At 39.0% G+C, this 19,195-nt stretch overlaps 1 protein-coding gene across 3 annotated transcripts in view; it reads left to right on the forward strand.

Moving 5' to 3' along the window:
- The window catches only part of SNAP91 (synaptosome associated protein 91), a 133,053-nt gene that overhangs the window by 25,759 nt on the left and 88,099 nt on the right, over positions 1-19,195 (forward strand). The window lies entirely within an intron of this gene.

Below are 19,195 nucleotides of genomic sequence, written 5' to 3' on the forward strand. Positions count from 1 at the left end.
AAAATCTTTAAAAAAAAAAAAAAAGATACAGAGGAGGGGGCACCTGGGTGGCTCAGTTGGTTTAGCATCTGCCTTCAGCTGAGGTCATGATCTCAGGGTCCCAGGATCGAGTCCCGCATGAGGCTCCCTGCTCAGCGGGGAGTCTGCTTCTCCCTCTGACCCACCCCCCTCTCACATTCTCTCTCTCATTCTCTCTCTCAAATAAATAAATAAAATCTTAAAAAAAAAAAAGATACAGAGGAGAGTGTATTATCGAAAGAAAGAATAAAGATGTAGGGAGTAAGTAGAGAGAAAGCCCTAGGGGGGTGGGAGCCCAGAAGGAGCTGTGGCTAAACAGGAGGGGAGAGCTCATCTTTTTCTGTGGTTGAGGAGAGAAAACAGGGGACTGTCAGGTCACTAGATGGAGAGGAGGTATAGAGGGTGTCAGAGTTCAAGGGAGCTACTTCTCCGACTTGATAATTCAAGCTTGTGATCCATAGAGCTTCACATTTAAAATCCATATCTCGAGGATTTTTCAGTCCAGGATTCCTGCCACCACTCCCTATTTCAGAACATTTTGGGGGAGTGGTAGACCATGATTAGTCATCTTTGGGACAAGTTACTGGTTTCAGAGTTGATTGCTGATTGATAGATAACCCTCTAATCTTCCTCACAACCCTTGCTGTCATCTGTGATAGACATTTGCTACTCAACGAGTATGCCCTTCAGTTTCTGTTTTCTCTAGTATTTTTCACCTCTAACAAGTGCAGTTCTTTTTCCTTTCCTCATCTGTTTTTGCTTTGATCCGTGTGTGTGTGTGTGTGTGTGTGTGTGTGTGTGTGTGTGTGTGTGTTGGCTCGTAATCTTTGTCATATTGCCAACTATAGATGAATCTTCTGTCCTTTGTATATACAAAGACTCATCGTTTGTCTTTATTTTGGGGAGCTAAACAAATGGAAGAAAAGAGCTGAAGAGAAATGTGGACAAATAGGCATCTCTGCCCTTGGACTGCAGGGTGAAAACCGTTCTGAGGCTGTGTGTATATTGATCCACAGGGTCTGGAGAGGTGGACTGCCTCAACAGAAGCAGTGACTGCTCTTGGTGAAAATGAAGTCAGTAGTACCCAGGGACCTCGAGAGAAAAAGGAGGCAGCAGGGGTAGAATTCTTCAACAGGATTTTGTGGGAACCTACCATTGCTACAGAAAGAAATTACTAGGTTGAATTATATGAAATTGCTGATGTTGTTAAGCCATTTTTTTTTTTACCGAGACAACAATGGTAATTTTGGGTAGTTCAACTGAATGTGTTCTTGGTTCTAAATATACTTATAAACTTTTGGATCATAACCCCTTGAAAAGCTGGGGACTGCTGTCCTTAAGTATGAATCTCTTTTCTATAAATATTATTTGGTTATAACAGTAAATGCTGTATATTCCGTTCTTATAGACTGTTACTCATACAGCACGGTCATCTGCCCACAACTGAAACTGGAGAAAATATTGATTACAAGCTGGAACAGCTTCCCGGGGGCCCTACTGTAGCCTGACTTGATCTCCTGAGATCTCCAAACTCTTATTCTAGATAAGCAGTCCTCAAGAGGGGGCAGTTTTGTCCCAAAGGGGAAAGTTGACAATCTCTGGAGATGGTTTTGACTGTCTTGACTGGGGGAGGGAAGGTGCTACCGCCATCTCATGGGTAGAGGACAGGGGAACTGCTAACCATCCTGCAATGCACAGGACAGCACGGTCCCCACCCCCCTCCAACCAAGAATTATCTAGCCCAAAATGTCAGTAGTGCCAAAGCTAAGAAATTTCTCCTAGACTGAGCACCAAGGAACTTAAGAAAACACTTGTAAAGTTATATATCGTATTTCTTAGTGGTGAGCATAAGAAGATTATAAGGAAATGGGCAGAACTGAGAAGAATTAAATTTGGAGAGAATGGAATGAAACTGATGGCCAAAATATTCTGCATTTGTGAAGCTGCTTGTCTGCAGAGCATACTTAGAGCATTTAGACACGGAGAGTTTTAAAGAGTTGGACCACCAAAGAGTGAATTTTTGGTGGGAAATAACAATGCCAGATTTTTTATTCCATACGAATGAAGGGAAATGAAAATTAGATCAAAAGTTCTAGAATACGGTAAGAAGAAGTAGCCACAACAGAAGGTTTGAAAATTTAAAACCTTACTTTTTCCTTTTAAATTGCATAGTGATGCATCTGTTACTGTGGTTACTAACGTGCATAACGTTCCAGACACGGATTGCAGTACAGGTATGAATGGCAAAAAGAGTCGTGGGATGATAAACTCTTTATTCCTAAATTTTCAAGCTTTACTGATACACACGAGAGAGGTTTAGCTTTTTCGGTGACATAAATTAACTGTGTGACCCAGAAGATTTTATACATATATTTGACTTGAGTTGCTCTTAGCTCTGAGTGCTAAAGAGATGTTAGGTGTCTTTATAAAGAGCTATTAGGAATGAATAATAATGAAGCATTGTCTGTGCAATGGGAAAGGTGGTTATATTTTGATTTAGCTGATCTAAAGAAGTCGCCATGAGCAGTATATAACTTTTTGATGCCAATTACGACACTGAAGCTTTGTAGATCTTAAGCACCACCTTCTCTAGAACAACGTTCTGATTAGTATTTAAGTTCCCTCGGTGTCTCGCCGGAGCCTGTGGTAACCGTAACGTACCTGAGGTACAGTGAAGCTTTGGGCTAATCTACCAAAGAAACTAAGAGTTGTTGCAGTATTTTCAGGGTTAAAGACAGTGAATTCCATTATGGGTCATCAGAAAGATATGTCCCTCCCGGCCCCCTCATCTGTTATGGAACCAGGGACTTAACTCTTCCTTTCTGGCTATCAAATGGAAGAAAGTGGTCTCAGTCTGGTGGGGGTCCTCTGCTCTTCAGGGCTGGGAACAAAGGAAGAAATAGTGAGAGGACCTCGTGTTTCAGGGGTCAACTCACTGATTCACTTTGATGCTGCTACCACCTGTTACATCTAAATTTGTGATCACTCATTGCTTTTCCCCTACAGCCGCTCATCAGTCAGTGTAGTCCCAGCGACCCCTGTTCAGTGCCTCTAAAGCAAATGTAGAACCCTTTCTCAGTTTTTCCTCTTATTTTTTCCCTTAGGAATTAAGGATCCGTATGGAGGTGAGGCTTACATATTTTTTTCATTTCACTTTAATATTCTTTTTCTTTCTTTTACTGCAGTAAAGATAAAGTTTTATATTTAATAATAAAAATGCATTAAGAGCTAAAGTTGTATTCCTTGGTATTTCAGAAAGAAAATAGAATTCGGTGTTCTTTGGACATTTCCTTCTAGGAAATTCTGTAAAGCGTTCTGAAAAATAAAAGTAAGACTTGGGGTATGGTCAAGGAGATGGGATAGCGTTGGGGAGTGTTGCCAGAGAATCCTGCCTAGGCGGGGAGCAGCGATGGCAGGTAGACAAAATCCAGCCCTGTGCTAGCCTCGGAGTGAAAGATGGATATGAATTTGGGAGAGACGTTCTAGAGATTTGGCTGTAGCTACAGCAAAGGGGAAGAGTCTTGATTGTCTGCAGCAGGAGTTGTCATTTTGGCATACTGTTTATTTTTAGGAAACATAAGCTGCACATATGTTGGCGGGGAGCTTGATGGGAACAGAAAACCAATGCCTTCTTTCTGCTGTTTGGTTCCTAACTCTGAAATAACTGCTTTTCTTAATGGCTTGAGAACACTGTAAAAGGAGGTGTTGAATATAAAGAGTTAACTGAGGATGAAGTGGCTCGTCCTTTCTGAGGACAGAATAGGAAGTGATGGGCCGTGGTGAGAGCATGAAGAAGTCAGGTTAGATATTTAAAAAGACATTCAGGGTTGATGAATGGTGGGATATGGTAAATTTACTAACGTGGCAAATTCTTCTTGAGAGACCTCTCAAATACTGTTTTGTGATAATTTAAATGTAAACCCTTTGTGCTTATTTTTATTTTTTTCATGCATTCAATATTTATTGAGCACCTATTACGTGTCAGTCACTGGTGACACTGCAGCAAACAAAATAGACAAAAATCCCTCCCTTCGTGTTCCCCAAACATGCTAATCACTCTCTCACCTCAGGGCCTTTGCACATGCTGATGCCTCTGCCTGGAATACTTTCCTCCATCCCCTCTATGACCTTCTTTATTATTATTATTATTATTATTATTATATGTTAGTCACCATACAGTACATCATTAGTGTGCTTATTTTTAGACCTAGGCTCTGTGAAAAAACAAAAACAAAACTTAAGATCATGAAGTAAATGGGACATGAGTGGATTTACCTGACATACCTGAAGACTAGACAAAGGTCATTGATCATTGTGTGGCAGTAGAAGGAAATGAGAAACCCACACCACACGTATCTTCTAAAATCTCCCTGGCAACAAAGTCAGCAAAGGCCATCCTTCCAGCAATTACTGCCAGCTTAGAGAACTGGCTTGAGATTCTTTGTGGATTGCCCAGAACACCAAGATCTTCTGTTTCAGTGCCCTGTTACAAATGTCATCTTCCACCTCTATAATGCTACCTACTTTGTACATGTCCTTTTAAATTTCTGTTCATATAAATTGTCATCTGGTTCTTAAAGCATAGAGTTCTTTTGAGAACTACATGGTGATTTATAAGAAAACATTCAGAAGAGAGTAAAGTACAAAAGCAACGTGGTATTGTGGCTAATGGACATATGTGATTATTTCTACCTCATGAATAAAGACGCTAAGCTAAAGAAATCCAGGGACTTGCTTAAAGGTTACATTGTTAATACGGAGCAGGCTGTGTATGGATCCTAAAAGACAAAAATATAAACTTCCAATTTTTGTCCTAATGATTTTTTTTTAAAGATTTTATTTATTTGAGAGAGAGAGAGAGAGCGCACAAGGGACGGGGCGGGGAGGAGGCAGTGGGAGAAGCAGACTGCCCACCATGCAGGGGCCCCAGTGCAGGCTAATCCCAGGACTCCAGGATCATGACCTGAGTCAAAGGCAGATGCTTAACTGACTGAGCCGCCCAGGTGCCCCTGTCCTAATGATTTTCTACCACCAGAGTTTTAACCAGAGTTAACTGAGGATGCAGTCTTTGGCACATAGACTGGTTACCAATTTCCCAGCCTCCAGTCTCAGACAGTAGTGTGGTACATGGCCCTGGACTCAGATTCATGCACACAGGTGGTAGGGCACTTAAGCTGGCTCCCTGAAGCTTTGGGACTCACGATGCTGCGCTGGGGAGGCCGCATGGTCAGTATCTCCTCTACTCCAGTGGGTCAGAGAATCATAGTAATTTATAACGTTCACTTTGAAAAGGTTGCTGATGCCGGCCTCTCAAACTGACCCATGTTTAGAACACTTTGGGGTATAGTTTGCCATGAGACCCAAATGATTGACATAATTCTGAGGGCATCCTTTTATGTGCTCCACAGACAACAGACCTACCTTTGGGTGTAGTTCAAACATTACATAAGGCATGGCATTCCCTGTAGTTGGGAGTGAAATCAAAGAAGAGAATAACAAAGTCGGAGAAAGTGGGTAGAAAGAGAAACAACATAAATACAAGCACATGCCTCCCCTACACTGCTTCTCTTTCCTTCCTTGCTGTGTTTAGGTCTCTTTAAATGTTATTTCCTTCAGGAGGCCTTTTCTGGTCATCCTATCTGAAACAGTACCCACTATTGTTCTCTAGCCCCTTATTTTATTTTCCATCACAGTACTTATCTCTGCTGGGCACATGATAAACATTTAGTAAATATTTGTTAATGAGTGAGTTAAATGAATTAATTAACAAAGTATGCCAATTCCTTTTTGATACAGGTAGCCAAATGGTGAATCTGTTATAATTGTGTGTATGTGTCTCCATCCCTTTTAGTGTGCATTATACTATGTGTATAGTAGAGTATGTATGTATATCTCTATAACTCCTGGATTTATAGCCATTATATTATTTCCTGTATATTAATATATGTATTTATATATTATATATAAAATATATATTTATGGATGCTTTGATATCCATTCCCTTATGTCTCAGGCTGTGTGCTAGATATTTTGCTTGCCTTACCCTCTTTAATAAAACAGCTGTCAGATGGGTGCCGTTATTATCTCCATCATAGTAATGCAGAAATGGAAGTTAAGAGAGGCAGCTTTGCTCAAGGTCACACAGTTATTAAATAACAGATGATAATTGAACTGGATGGATCTGGTCTGGCTCCAAAACCTTAACTGAGTGACTTAACTATGCGATATACTGCACCTCCTTATTTCGAATCTGCCAAAGTCCTATAGGAGAACAAACAGCATAAGAAGATTTTTGTAGTACGCATTTCTACAAAGGACTACAAAAAAGTTACAAAGTATACACATTTTTCTTTGAGATGAAAAGACTAGAAATAGTTTACTTAGTTTAGAAACTAGATTACATCAAAGTTCACATTGTAATAATATAAAAATACAAATAAAGTTTTTATGTAGCTGTATTGACTAAATTAAGTGAAAAATATTTAAAAGCTCACATTTTGTACCTTTTTATTTAAAGGAGAATTTATTTGAAGAAGGATACTGTTAAATTCTGCAAATACTGTTCATCATATAGGGCACATTTGCAAGCTGCTCCCCTATTGATTTCTGTAAAGCCACTGGTGTTTCTTCTTTTATTTCCTGCCCCAGTCAGCCTTGTTGTCTGCACTTAACAGTTGAGGGTCATCAACTCTCACGCCTGCTGTCCCACCTTTGCTCTCACGAGGTCATTTCATTCTACGTGCCCAGCCCTGCCTAGACGGGCCACAGTTGTCCCAGGGCCTCTCCCCAACCTTTGGAATGTCCAGCCACCTCCTTCGTTATTTTGTTCTGATTATTTTCCAGTCTTCCCCATGTCACATCAGAAGTTCTAAGTGCAAAATTTGTATTTTATAAAATTATTTCACATTAGTAGGTCTTTTCTCTGCATAGGAGAAGGATATTCTCTTTCCCCAAATGTGATCCTTTTTCTATGCTCTTTTCCCTAGTTCCTATAACCAACTCACCTGAAACAGAGCCTCTACACAAAGGACCCCTTATCTCAAGGGAAGGCACTGCTGGGGGGTGTTGAACTTTGTAAAAACAATGTGATTTTGAGGAGTGGGGAGATACTCAAATGCTATTAGAGCTGGAAGACACTGTAGAAGTCATGGGCCTGGTTCCTTTTGTTGTGTTTTGTTGCAGTTTGTATCGCTTAGGATTCTTTTGGTTGCAAGTAACAGACTACCCCAAGTCTGGAATTAATGAGCTAATTTACTGTCTTCCTTAAGAAGTCTGCAGGTGGGGCAGCTCAGGGTTTGATTAGCAACTCACCAGCACCACCACAGACCCAGGTGCTTTTCATGTTTCCCCACTGCTGGCTCCAGCTTGCTGAAGTCTGTCCTCCTGTGTCAAGATGACCATCATGTCCCATGCATACACAACTGCATCCATTGTAGGAGAGGAGGCATGTTTCCACTCTGTTAATTATACAACACCGTTTATTTCAAAGGAAAAAGTTTTCTCAGGTGGCCCAACAGACTGCCCTTCGTATGTGGGTGTCTAGCTACAAGGGAAATGGGGATTGCACGTATCTGGCATTTTTTTGCTTTTCTGATGGGTGGACCAGGCCGGGGGGATGGATGGCATTTGCTGGTAAGGAAGAAGAGAGAAGGAAATAGGTCTTGGGGAGGCAGCCATTAATGTCTGCCATTCATACTGAGCCCGAGCAACCTCAGACCATCTGCATCATTATCTTTTTGTTGCCCAAATTGGAAAGATTACTTTCTGTTTTCAAATCTTTGAGCTCTCCACTGTTGTTAACTAGTAGGAGGGAAGGAAAAGAGTGGAGAAGGAAGAAAAAAAGATATAAATTTAAAAGAACAGTTAATAAATTTACATATAAGTTAGTTCATGTGGCAAATACTCTGAGATGTTAATGTCTAAAATCTGTGTATTAGTGGATCACTGGATGTTGTTCTGTAGCTCCTCATTTTCTTTTTTGGCGGGGGAGGGGGGTAAGTTTAGAAGATGATTGTAAGGGGCGCCTGGGTGGCACAGCAGTTAAGCGTCTGCCTTCGGCTCAGGGCGTGATCCCGGCCTTATGGGATCGAGCCCCACATCAGGCTCCTCTGCTATGAGCCTGCTTCTTCCTCTCCCACTCCCCCCTGCTTGTGTTCCCTCTCTCTCTGGCTGTCTCTATCTCTGTCGAATAAATAAAAATAAAATCTTAAAAAAAAAAAAGATGATTGTAAAATAAAAGAATGAGCAATCTTTGCTCCCCTTTCTGGCATTAGTCTAAGGAAAATTGCTGTTCCAGTGGGATACGACAGAATCTTATAATTAAACTTAGGAGAGATTTAAAAATGGAATACAAGTTCCCTTTCTAAATTTAAGCTGCTGATAAAAGTATATATAAATCAGTGGCATAGAAAGTAATTCTCTCTGCCTAATTGGTGATTCAGTTGCATCCAGTAAGAATTAAAGAAAGAAATAGACCTTTAATACCAACTATCAGTTTTAGTATGCAAGTGCTTTATATTGAGGCAGATAATGCTGAGCCAGTCATAGCCATCCATTTGTTAAGTGTCTTTTATATGCCAGGCCTGTGTTAGGTACCAGGGATCAAAAGATACAGATAATGACCTCATTCCTACTTATTGGATATTGAGCTCCAATAGAGCAAAGATATATGTAAATTAACAATTATAATTTTATGTAATAAGGACAATAATGAAGATGTGTAAAGATTAGCACAAATGACAAAGTCTGTCCTGTAAGGTAGTTAATATTACTCCCATTTCTAGGTGAAAATATAGAGCCACAGTGTGGTCCAATTAACTTGTCCTTAAGTAGCAGGTCCAGTGTCCTTTGCCCCACTCTGCATGGAAGAGAAAACTAAAGCCTCTTTTCCATTTGAGGGCAATACCAGAAGAGACTTCTTGGAGGTTACAGTATTTGAGATTGCCTTAAGAGATGAGATCTCAAAAGAGTGAAGGCAGAGACATTCTAAGTGATAAGAACAGCATACAAAGGTATAAATACAATAGTATTGGTGTGCAACTCACAGTAAAGAATAGGATAGTAGCTGTGCCTTATGAAAAAGGGTCTTTTACTCAGTGTTGAATAATTGTATTTAATTCAGTGGATACGAGGAGGCCCCAGGGGGGCTTTAAGCAGGTGACTGCCAAGATCAGAAGTGGACACTTGGGCCGTTATTTTTCCAGACGTATATCTAGTTGGGCTGGAGGTGACCCAGAGAACAGGTTACGGAGCGGTCCGGGTAAGAGGTAGCAAGGGCCCTGTTGTGTGCTACCTTTCCACACGGTTGAAGTGGTTGAGAGTCTCATGTACTAGTGGAAAAAGACACAGGAGATCAAGAATTTGAGAGCTGTTCAGGTTTGTCACTATTTTCTTATTTTAGTGAGCGAGCAATTATTTACAACTCTCAAAAGTTAAAGTTCTTTTTCCACTTTCATCTGTTTCTTTTATTCTCTTATTTTGTTGGCATTATCTTGCCTCAGAGGGATTTTCTGATATATTTTCAGTTGCTTAAAACTACCAAAAAGAAAGACTTACACTTTGTGGCAAGATGGAGTAACAGGGTCTGTATTTACCCTCCTGCCTGAAACAACTGAGAAACTGGACAAAATATATCAAATAATTGTTGCCAATGTATTGGGCATCAGGCGATCGGACACAGTGATCCCTGAGAGATGGAGAACGAAATGAGTTCTGGGATTGTCCCAGCGTACTGTCAAGACAGCGGTTCCAGGCTGTAGGACGAGGTGGAGGACCCCACCTGAATTGGAGCATCCTCTGAATTGCAGAGATGGAGCTGAGTCTTTGGGAAGATTGATACAATTGAAATGACTTTACCCAGAGTGATCAAAAAGAAAAAGAAAAAAAAAAGACGTAAATTACCAATATCAGGTAATTACGAGATCACATCACTATGGATTCTATAGATGTTAAAAGGACAATATGGGAATACTGTTTAACAACTTGATGCCAGTACAACACCTTATATGAAAAGGGCAAATGACTTGAAAAGGACAAACTACCCAGACTCATTCAAAAATAAATAAATAACCTAGAGAGCCCTATAGCTATTAAAGAAATTGAAGTTATGGTTAAAAACATTCTATCAAAGAAAATTCCAGGCCTGGAAAACTACCAAACATTTAAAAAAGAAATAATCCTAATTCTACACAATCTCTTCCAGAAAATTGAAGCTGAGAAAATACTTATTTTATGAGACTGTTACTCTGATTGAAGAACCAGACAGGGGGCGCCTGGGTCGTTAAGCGTCTGCCTTCGGCTCAGGGCGTGATCCCGGAGTCCTGGGATCAAGCCCCACATCAGGCTCCTCTGCTGGGAGCCTGCTTCTTCCTCTCCCACTTCCCCTGCTTGTGTTCCTCTCTCGCTGGCTGTCTCTATCTCTGTCAAATAAATAAATAAATCTTAAAAAAAAAAGAAGAATCAAAGATATTACAAGAAAAGAAACTGTAGACCAATATCCCTCATGAACGTAGCTGTAAAAATTCTTTTAAAAAAAAAATTTAAGTAATCTCTACACCCAATGTGGGGCTCGAACTCATGACTCTGAGATCAAGGGTCACTCTTCTGACTGAGCCAGCCAGGTGCCCCTGGATGTAAAAATTCTTAACAAAATTTTAGCAAATCAAATCCAGTGACAGATAAAATATTGTGATGAAAGAAGTTTATCCCAAGCATGCGAGGTTAGTTTAACATTTGAAGTTAATCAGCGCAGGCGCTTCTGGGTGGCTCAGTGGGTTAAGCATCCAACTCTTGATTTCAGCTCAGGTCATAATCTCAGGGCTGTGGGATTGAACCCTGTGTCAGGCTCTGTGCTCAGTGCAGAGTCTGCTTGAGATTCTCCCTCTCCTTCTCCATCACTTGTGCACTCTCTCTCTCCCTCTCAAATAAATAAAACATTTTTAAAAAACCAATCAGTGCAATTCACCATAAGAACAGACTGAAAAAGAAAAACCATATGATCGTCTCAATAGATAGAGAAATATATTTGACACATCCAACATCCAATTATGATAAAAACTGTGAGCAAACTAGTAGAAGGAAACTTCTTTACTATGACATAGGATATCTGTGAAAAACCTACTTCTAACATCACATTTACTAGTGAAAAACTGAATAAGCTGAATGTTTCCCCTTATGATCAGGAATAAAGAAAAGGATGTTCTTTCTCACCACTCTTCAAATTGCATTGGAGATTCTGGCCAGTACCAATACCATCAAGCAAAAAAAAAAAAATAATAAAAATTTTAAAATTTTAAAAAAGAGGAGGAAAAGGTATCAAGATTGCAAAGAAGTAAATACTGGGGCACCTGGGTGGTTCATTCGTTAAGTGTCTGCCTTCGGCTCGGGTCATGATCCCAGGGTCCTGGGGTTCGAGCCCCACATCCGGCTCCCTGCTCAGCGGAGAGCCTGCTTCTCCCTTTTCCACTCCCCCTGCTTGTGTTCCCTCTCTCGCTGTCTCTCTCTCTGTGTCAAATAAATAAATAAAATATTAAAAAAAAAGAAGTAAACACTGACTTTATCAGAGATAATGTCATCTATGCAGAATATATGATAGAATCCACAAAAAAGAACTGATGAGTTAAGCAAAGTTGTGTGGTATAGTCCATATACAAATGTAAGTTCTGTTTCTTAATACTGGCAGTGAACAATTAGAAATGGAAATGAAAAAGAAACAATACCATTTACCATATCATCAAAATGTGTAAAATACTTAGGAAGGAATCTGAAAAAATATATGTAAGACCTGAATATTGAACACTGCACAACATTGCTGGGACAAATTAAAGCAGCTCTCAATACATGCAGAGACAGACCGTGTACATAAGTGAGAAGACTCAGTATTGCTAGAATGCCACATCAACCAAAATTGACCTATGTATTCAACATAATCCCAGTCAAAATCCCAGCAGACATTTTTTGTTAGAATTGATAAATTCATTGTAAAATTTATGGAAATACAAAGGATTTAAAAGAGCAAAAACTGCTTTGAAAAAGAACAGTTAGAGGGCTAACACTACATGATTTCAGGAATTATTAAAATTTACATTAATAAAGATAGTGTGTTATTAAGAGCAGACAAATAGATCAGTAGAACAGAATAAGTCCTGAAATAGACTCCAAGATGTGGTCAGTTGATTTTTGACAAAGGTAAAAAGTGGGAAAGAAAAACTAGGAGAGAAGAGGTTTTTTAACAAATAGTGCTGGAACAATTTGATATATGCAAAAAAAAAAAAAAAAAGACCCTGTATCCATACCTCATACCATTTATAAAAAACTAACACTGTATTATAGATCTAAACATACAATCCTGAAACTGTAAAACTTCTAGAAGAAACACAGGTGAAAATCTTTGTGACTTTGACTCAAGCAAAGATTTCTTAGGTATGACACAAAAGCACAAACCCTTAAAGAAAACCTTGGTAGATAATTGAGAATTTCTGTTCTTTGAAAGACACTGTTAAAAGCATGAAATGGGGAGCCATAAACTTGCAAATATATATATTTGCAAATTATGTATCTGATAGTGGACTTGATCCAAAATAGCTCGACAATTAGAAAACAAACAATCCAATAAAAATGGGCAAAGAATTTATACCTATGGCAAATAAAGTAACAAAAAGTACATGAAAAATATGTTCAACATTAGTAGCCATTACGGAAATGGAAAGAAAACCGCCATGAGATGCCATGTCACACCTGTTAGAATGGCAAAAAATACACTAGCGTGCCAATACACTGCTGGTGGGAATATAACATGATGTAGCCATTTTGGAAACAGGCAGTTTCTTAAATATTTACTTCAAAATGATTTAAACAGTTGAGTCCTAGGCAGTTACCCAAGGAATTGAAAGCATATGTCCATGCAGATCCTCGTACACAAATGTTCATGGCAGCTTGACTTGTAACCATCAAAAACTGGAGACACTCCAAATGGCCATCAGTAGGTGAATGAATAAACAATTCTGCTCTGTCCATACAACAGAAAACACCTCAGTAATAAAAAAGAGTGAACTATTGGAACTATTGATAACTGCAACAACCGGATGATACATTAAACAACTGGATGAATCTCATAATTATCCTGAGTGAAAGAAGCCAGACCTCTCCCCTGCCTCCCCGCCAATGTATGATTCTCTTTTTTAGAGAATTTTTATTGTATTAGAAGATACAAACTAATGTATATTGGCTGACAGCAAATTGATGGTTGCTAAGGGACAGCAGCAAAGAATGGTGAGCGGTAGGAAGGAGGAATTATAAAAGGTCTGTAGGAAAATTTTGGGGGTGATGAATATGTTCATTATCTTGATTTTGATGGTAGTTTTATGTATGCATGTTTGTCAAAACTTACCAAATAATATCCTTTAAATATGTGCGGTTTTTTATGTCAGTTGTACTTCAGTGAAGCTATTTTAAAACCTATCTTTAAAAAGATAACCAGATCTGGGACACCTGGGTGGCTCAGTCGGTTAAGCGTTTGCCTTTGGCTCAGGTCAGTATCGGAGGATCCTGGGATCAAGTCCCACATCGGGCTCCCTGCTCAGTGAGGAGCCTGCTTCTCCCTCTGCCTGTCGCTCCCCCTGCTTGTGCACGCGCTCGCTCACTCGCTCTCTCTGTCTCTGACAAATAAATAAATCTTAAATAGATACCAGATCTGTCTCCCCAAATTCAGCTAATGCTTTGAATTCGAAGGAATTCAAATAATACAGGTATTTGACATGTAGATTTACAATTTTCAAGAACATTTTTTTCTGTGTGTTTATGTCTATGCTTTGTTTTAATTTTTTAAAATTCTTTAAATGGAAACCCTTTATTTGGTGAGCAAGGAAAGCAGTAGATACTTATATAAACTGGTGAGAATATAAATGTTTGCAACCACTATATAAAAACATTTTGTAAAGTTAAATATGTGGATACCCTACAACCTAGCAATTCTCTTTTTAGATATATACCAAGAATAGCAACTCTCAAACTGTTTGGTCTCAGGATAGTTTTGTACTTTTAAATTATTGAGGAATTCAGAGAGCTTTCATGTATGTGAGTTATAGCTTTAGATATTTAATGTATTAGAAACCGAAACTAAGAAAGTTTAAAAATATTTTTTATCCTAAAATAAGAATGATGAACCTATTGACATTAACACAAATCATCCTTGTAGGGAAAATAATTATTTTCCAAAGCAAAAAATATGGCAAGAAGAGTGGTATTGTTTGATACCTTTATACATCTCTTTCATGTCTTGCTCAATAGAAGATAGATGCTCATATCTGTTTCTGTATTCAGTCTGTTGGGATATATTGTTTTAGTTGAAGTGTTTGAGGAAGATCTGTCCTCACGCAGATACACAGTTGGAAAGGGGAGAACGATTTTAATAGCTTTTTCAGAAAATTGCTGATATCCTTCTTTGATACTACACTATAACTCTCTAAGTGGCGTTTTCTTGAATTTAAATCGCAATTTTGATTCTGAAACTGCATCAGTGGATTTTTTTGTACTCTGTTAAGATCTATTGGCATTGGTCTATCTTTACTTTGAATTAATTGAATGTATTATTTTGTAACATTACATACTAGTCATTTGAGAAATACCGGTTCACAGAGTTACAGCTTCCAAAATGTTTTCATATTTCATTATATAATATGAACAAGTGATATTCACTATTGTCACCAGCAATCTTATCAGAGAACTGGAAAATTTTGAAGCTTACTGTGGCAGACACAAGTTTTCTAAAATTCTGATTTTTACTTGAAAGATTGAATTTTATCATTGGCAACCGGTACTGTCATTTGTTTTCTTTGAAGTGACAGACTCTCCATTGTCGAGAAAGTAACTGCTGAATACCAAGTCAGAATCACCATGGTTTGAAGTCTGTCAGTCATTTCTTCAAATAAAAATAGTGATCTATGCAAGTAGTTAGTTCAGCTCCCAGTTCAAACATGTACTTGCTTTTCCTTGAGACGGCCATTAATCTGTTAGGCATCAGAGGTGCTCTATGCACACTTCCCGTTTAGTGACAGGACAGGTCAGCAGACATTTTCTCTAAAGATCAGAGGGTAAATATTAGACTTCGTGGACCACTGAATTTAGTTTGAGTTGGGTGTTGTAACTATTCAACTGTGTCACTGTAGCATGAAAGCAGCCTTAGACAGTATGTAAACAAATGGGCGTGGCTGTGTTCCAATAAAGCTTTATTTACAAAACAAGAAGCAAACCAGATTGCCCAGCAAGCTGTAGTTTGCCAACCCCTGGCATAGCATATTAAAAAGATGAATATTTTAAGGTCAAGATTTAATAAAAGTTGTAACTTCTACTTTGTCAAGAACGTGCCTCTCAGTAGCAGTGTATCTGGTCATTCTTCCGTTTCTACTCCACCCATCCTTACCTCTCCTCATTGTGTGACCCTTCTCTCTGAGGCTAACTCTGACATCTGAGCCCTGAATTCTAGAGCTCATTCTGCCTCTAGACTTTCCCATAAGTCATCTCCACTCTCTTTTTACCCTCACCTCTTTTTGCCTTTTCCTACTTGTCTTAAACATGCTTAAATGTCTCCCATCTTTAAACCACAAAAAACTTTCCTTTGACCCCCTCCCCCTCATACCTAGTCTATACTTGAGTTTTATTTCCTTCCCATGGCAGCAGTCCTGTAGTTGTACCTATTCTGTTCTTCAGGGTCAGCTTGTGAGAACTCTATAGTATTTGACATTGGTGACCCCTAATTGCTTCTTGAATTTTTGAAGCTCTTTTCTTAATCGGCTCTCACTATTTCACTTTCCTGGACTTCTGTTTACCATCTGACTGTTATTTCACTCACTTTTCTTCTGTTCATCTCTTAAATGTTGGTCTTTCTTAGCCCTGATTCCTATTTCTTTACTTACTTATAATTTCCTTTTTTTTTTTTTTTTTTGGTAGGATTTTTGGGTTACCTCTTCCACTTACATGATTTCAGCCCCCATTTTATTGCTGATGACTCCCAGATTTGTATCTAGGCTAAATGTTTGTCCTGAACTTCAGAACATGCTTCCAGTCCCTTATCAGACATCTCAACATAGATCTCCAGCAGCTACTTCAAATGTTTGTGTTCAACATAGTTTGTCTTCTTTGAGACCAACTTTCCTCCCTTTTCAGTAAAAAAAAAAAGCATTTACTGAACCCCAAACCAGAAATCTGAAATTGTTCACAATTCAGGCCAATCCAATATCCATTTGCTCATCGGGAAATTATCAGTGGAGCCTCCTGAACTGAATATATTTCTGCTCCATTCATTATCTCCCTCTATTTCCACTGCCTATTCATTAGCCAGGTTAACCTCATCTGACGCTCAGCTGGGCTTTCTAACTTACTCTTTTCTTGTCTTCTAGTATATCTTTCCAGGCAAAGGTAATTATTCCTTATTCTATGCCTTTGCTTACCTTGCAGATAGAATTTAGTAGTCACTGAATGATGTGGTTGACTATAAAAGTGAAGTCTTATACCTCTCTGCTAAAATACTTCCAAGGGTTCCTGTTGGTCCATAGAGTGAAGTCCAAACTCTTAAGTCTTGTGTGAGATCCCTCAGTGGTCATCCCCTAGCTCTTTAGTTAAGTTCCTCCCACCACCTGCCCACACATACCTAGCCCCCAGACCACCACAGTTCTCCAAGGACACACCACCTCTTAAGGCTCCCCACTTTGCACACTTGGTAAAAATGTCCTTCTCACGCCTGTTCCATGATAGAGCTGACTTTAGGATCTTCCCCTTGGAGTCTTTCCTAGTACCTCTACTCTGTTCTCATAATGCGGTGTGTGTATAACAGTATTTACAAACATTTATCTTGGGTGCCTACTATGTTCTGACACTAAACAGTCCTTGTAATAGTCCTGAAAGGTAGAAATTATTACTTCCCATTTTAAAGAGGAGGACCTAAGTCAAAGAGACATTTAATTTGCTGGAGTTGTACATCTAGATAGGGGCTAAGCTAGCCCCTGAACCTGGGCTCTGTTTGCTCTCTTGCTGTGTCTCTTTACTCATTTCGTATAGGGCTTTTTCTATTATCTGAACAGGTATTTGTCTCCTTTGACCAGCAATATGTTTCTGTGTCTCCAGAGCCCAGTTCAATAAATAAATGAATAGAAGAGTTTGTAACTGACACAGAATTTCAAGTATAAAGTAGTCCCATGATATAGTCTTAGAAAACAATGTCACAGCTTAGTGATTTTTCTTTTTTAAAGAAGTGCTTGCTGATATTTTGGGTTAAAGTGGGGGGGGGGGTTGTCCATTTTGTTCAACATTGTTTGTTGTGCACAGTGCTCTGCGAAGCTCTGCGCAGAAAACAGACATGGACGTGACTGTTTCCACCCTCAAGGAGCTTTGGTATGTTAGAAACTTATAACCAATACACGATACACGTCTAACCTGAATACCCACCAGCAACAAAATGCCTCAGGTTTTAAAGCAGCAGGAGGCCACATGGGGCTGCATTTAAAAGCGACCAGGGAAGATTTCCTGAAGGATGAGTAGAATCCTAATAAAGGAAAAACATTGAGGGAAGGTGTTAAAGTGAATAGGGATGATGACTGGAATTTAAAGTAAAAAGTAAACAAACTGAGGGCTTCAGAGGGGAGGGGGGCGGGGGAATGGGATAGGCTGGTGATGGGTATTAAGGAGGGCACGTATTGCATGGTGCACTGGGTGTTAAACCCAAGTAATGAATCATGGAACTTTACATCAAAAACTAGGGATGTACTGTATGGTGACTAATATAATACAATAAAAAAATTATTATTAAAAAAATAAAGTAAAAAGTAAGCCTGGTCTTGTCCATTATAATTCAGAACAGTTATTGATACCCTCTAGTCTAGAATTTATTTCAGACGTGGAGTATCAACTTTTTTAAACCTTATTTTTTGTAAAATAGAGAAATGCATAAAGTGTGATGTGTAGTGTGATGATTGCTGAGTGTAGATTTTGAGTAAGGAAAAGGATGGGTCTGTGTCTCTGCATTTGTTGCATGGGATTGATTCTATTGGAACTCTCATATGCAGTTCCCTGCAAGATGGGTGTGGCCTGTGAGAGAAGTCTTACAGGGTTGTCCTGAGGCCATACTGTGCTGTAGGAAGTACCAGTTGACCCTTGAACAACCCCAGGGAGTTAGTTAGGGGCGTCAACCACCCTATAGTGAAAAATCTTAGCATAACCTTTGACTCCTCCAAAATCCTACTGTTGACTAAAGCCTTACTGGTAACATAGTCGATTAACACGTATTTTTTTTTATGTTACATGTGTTATATACTGTATTCCTTAACAATAAAATGAGAAGAGAAAGTTATTAAGAAAATCATAAGGAAGAAAAATATATTTATGGTACCAGACTGTAAAAAAAAAAAAAAAATCTGTGTGAAAGTGGACCCTTGGAGTTCAAACCCATGTTGTTGAAGGGTCAACTGTACCACTCCGTAGTCTGCACTGCCCCAGTGTGGCGTAGCTTCTGTTCCTTGGTACATTGATCTTGGGTTGCCCCAGATAACTTTTTGACAGCACTTGCCACTTTTTCTGAATGCTGGGCTGCCCACCTTGGCCACCATATAAAAAAAAAATTCTTCCCCTGAGGTACAGCTGCAATTGTACGGATACTATGTAAATGTGGACACTGAATGCATGGTGCACTGGGTGTTATACGCAAGTAATGAATCATGGAACTTTACATCAAAAACCAGGGATGTACTGTATGGTGACTAACATAATATAATTAAAAATATTATTTAAAAAAATGAAAAATAAAGGTTTACTCTTACAAACTCAGGTCACAGCATAGTAATTTAATGCATGCATGGTATTCTTTGGGAGCTTAGGTAAGTGTAATGGATTTTTTTTTTTTTTTTTTACTGTTTGCTCTCATTGTACGTAGGTGGCAGGTATATTTATTGGCACCCATCAAACTTAAAATCTAAGTGAAGAATGCATTTAGCTGCTTAATGTTTCAAAGAAATACATTTATGTTATTGCCATCGAGTGGTGTAGAGAATAAGTGTCCACATGTTTGAGACATTGGACTAGAAAAGAAGAATTAACTTGAGGCTTAGCTTTCCTGGAGTTTTGTAATTCTAAAGAATGACATTGGTACCAGAAAACAGATAAAATTCAGAAGAGGACACAGAAGAGAATT

The sequence above is a fragment of the Ursus americanus genome, chromosome 29 (genome assembly GCF_024610735.1).
Source record: "Ursus americanus isolate L20-20 chromosome 29, mUrsAme1.1.p, whole genome shotgun sequence".
Lineage (NCBI taxonomy): Eukaryota > Metazoa > Chordata > Mammalia > Carnivora > Ursidae > Ursus > Ursus americanus.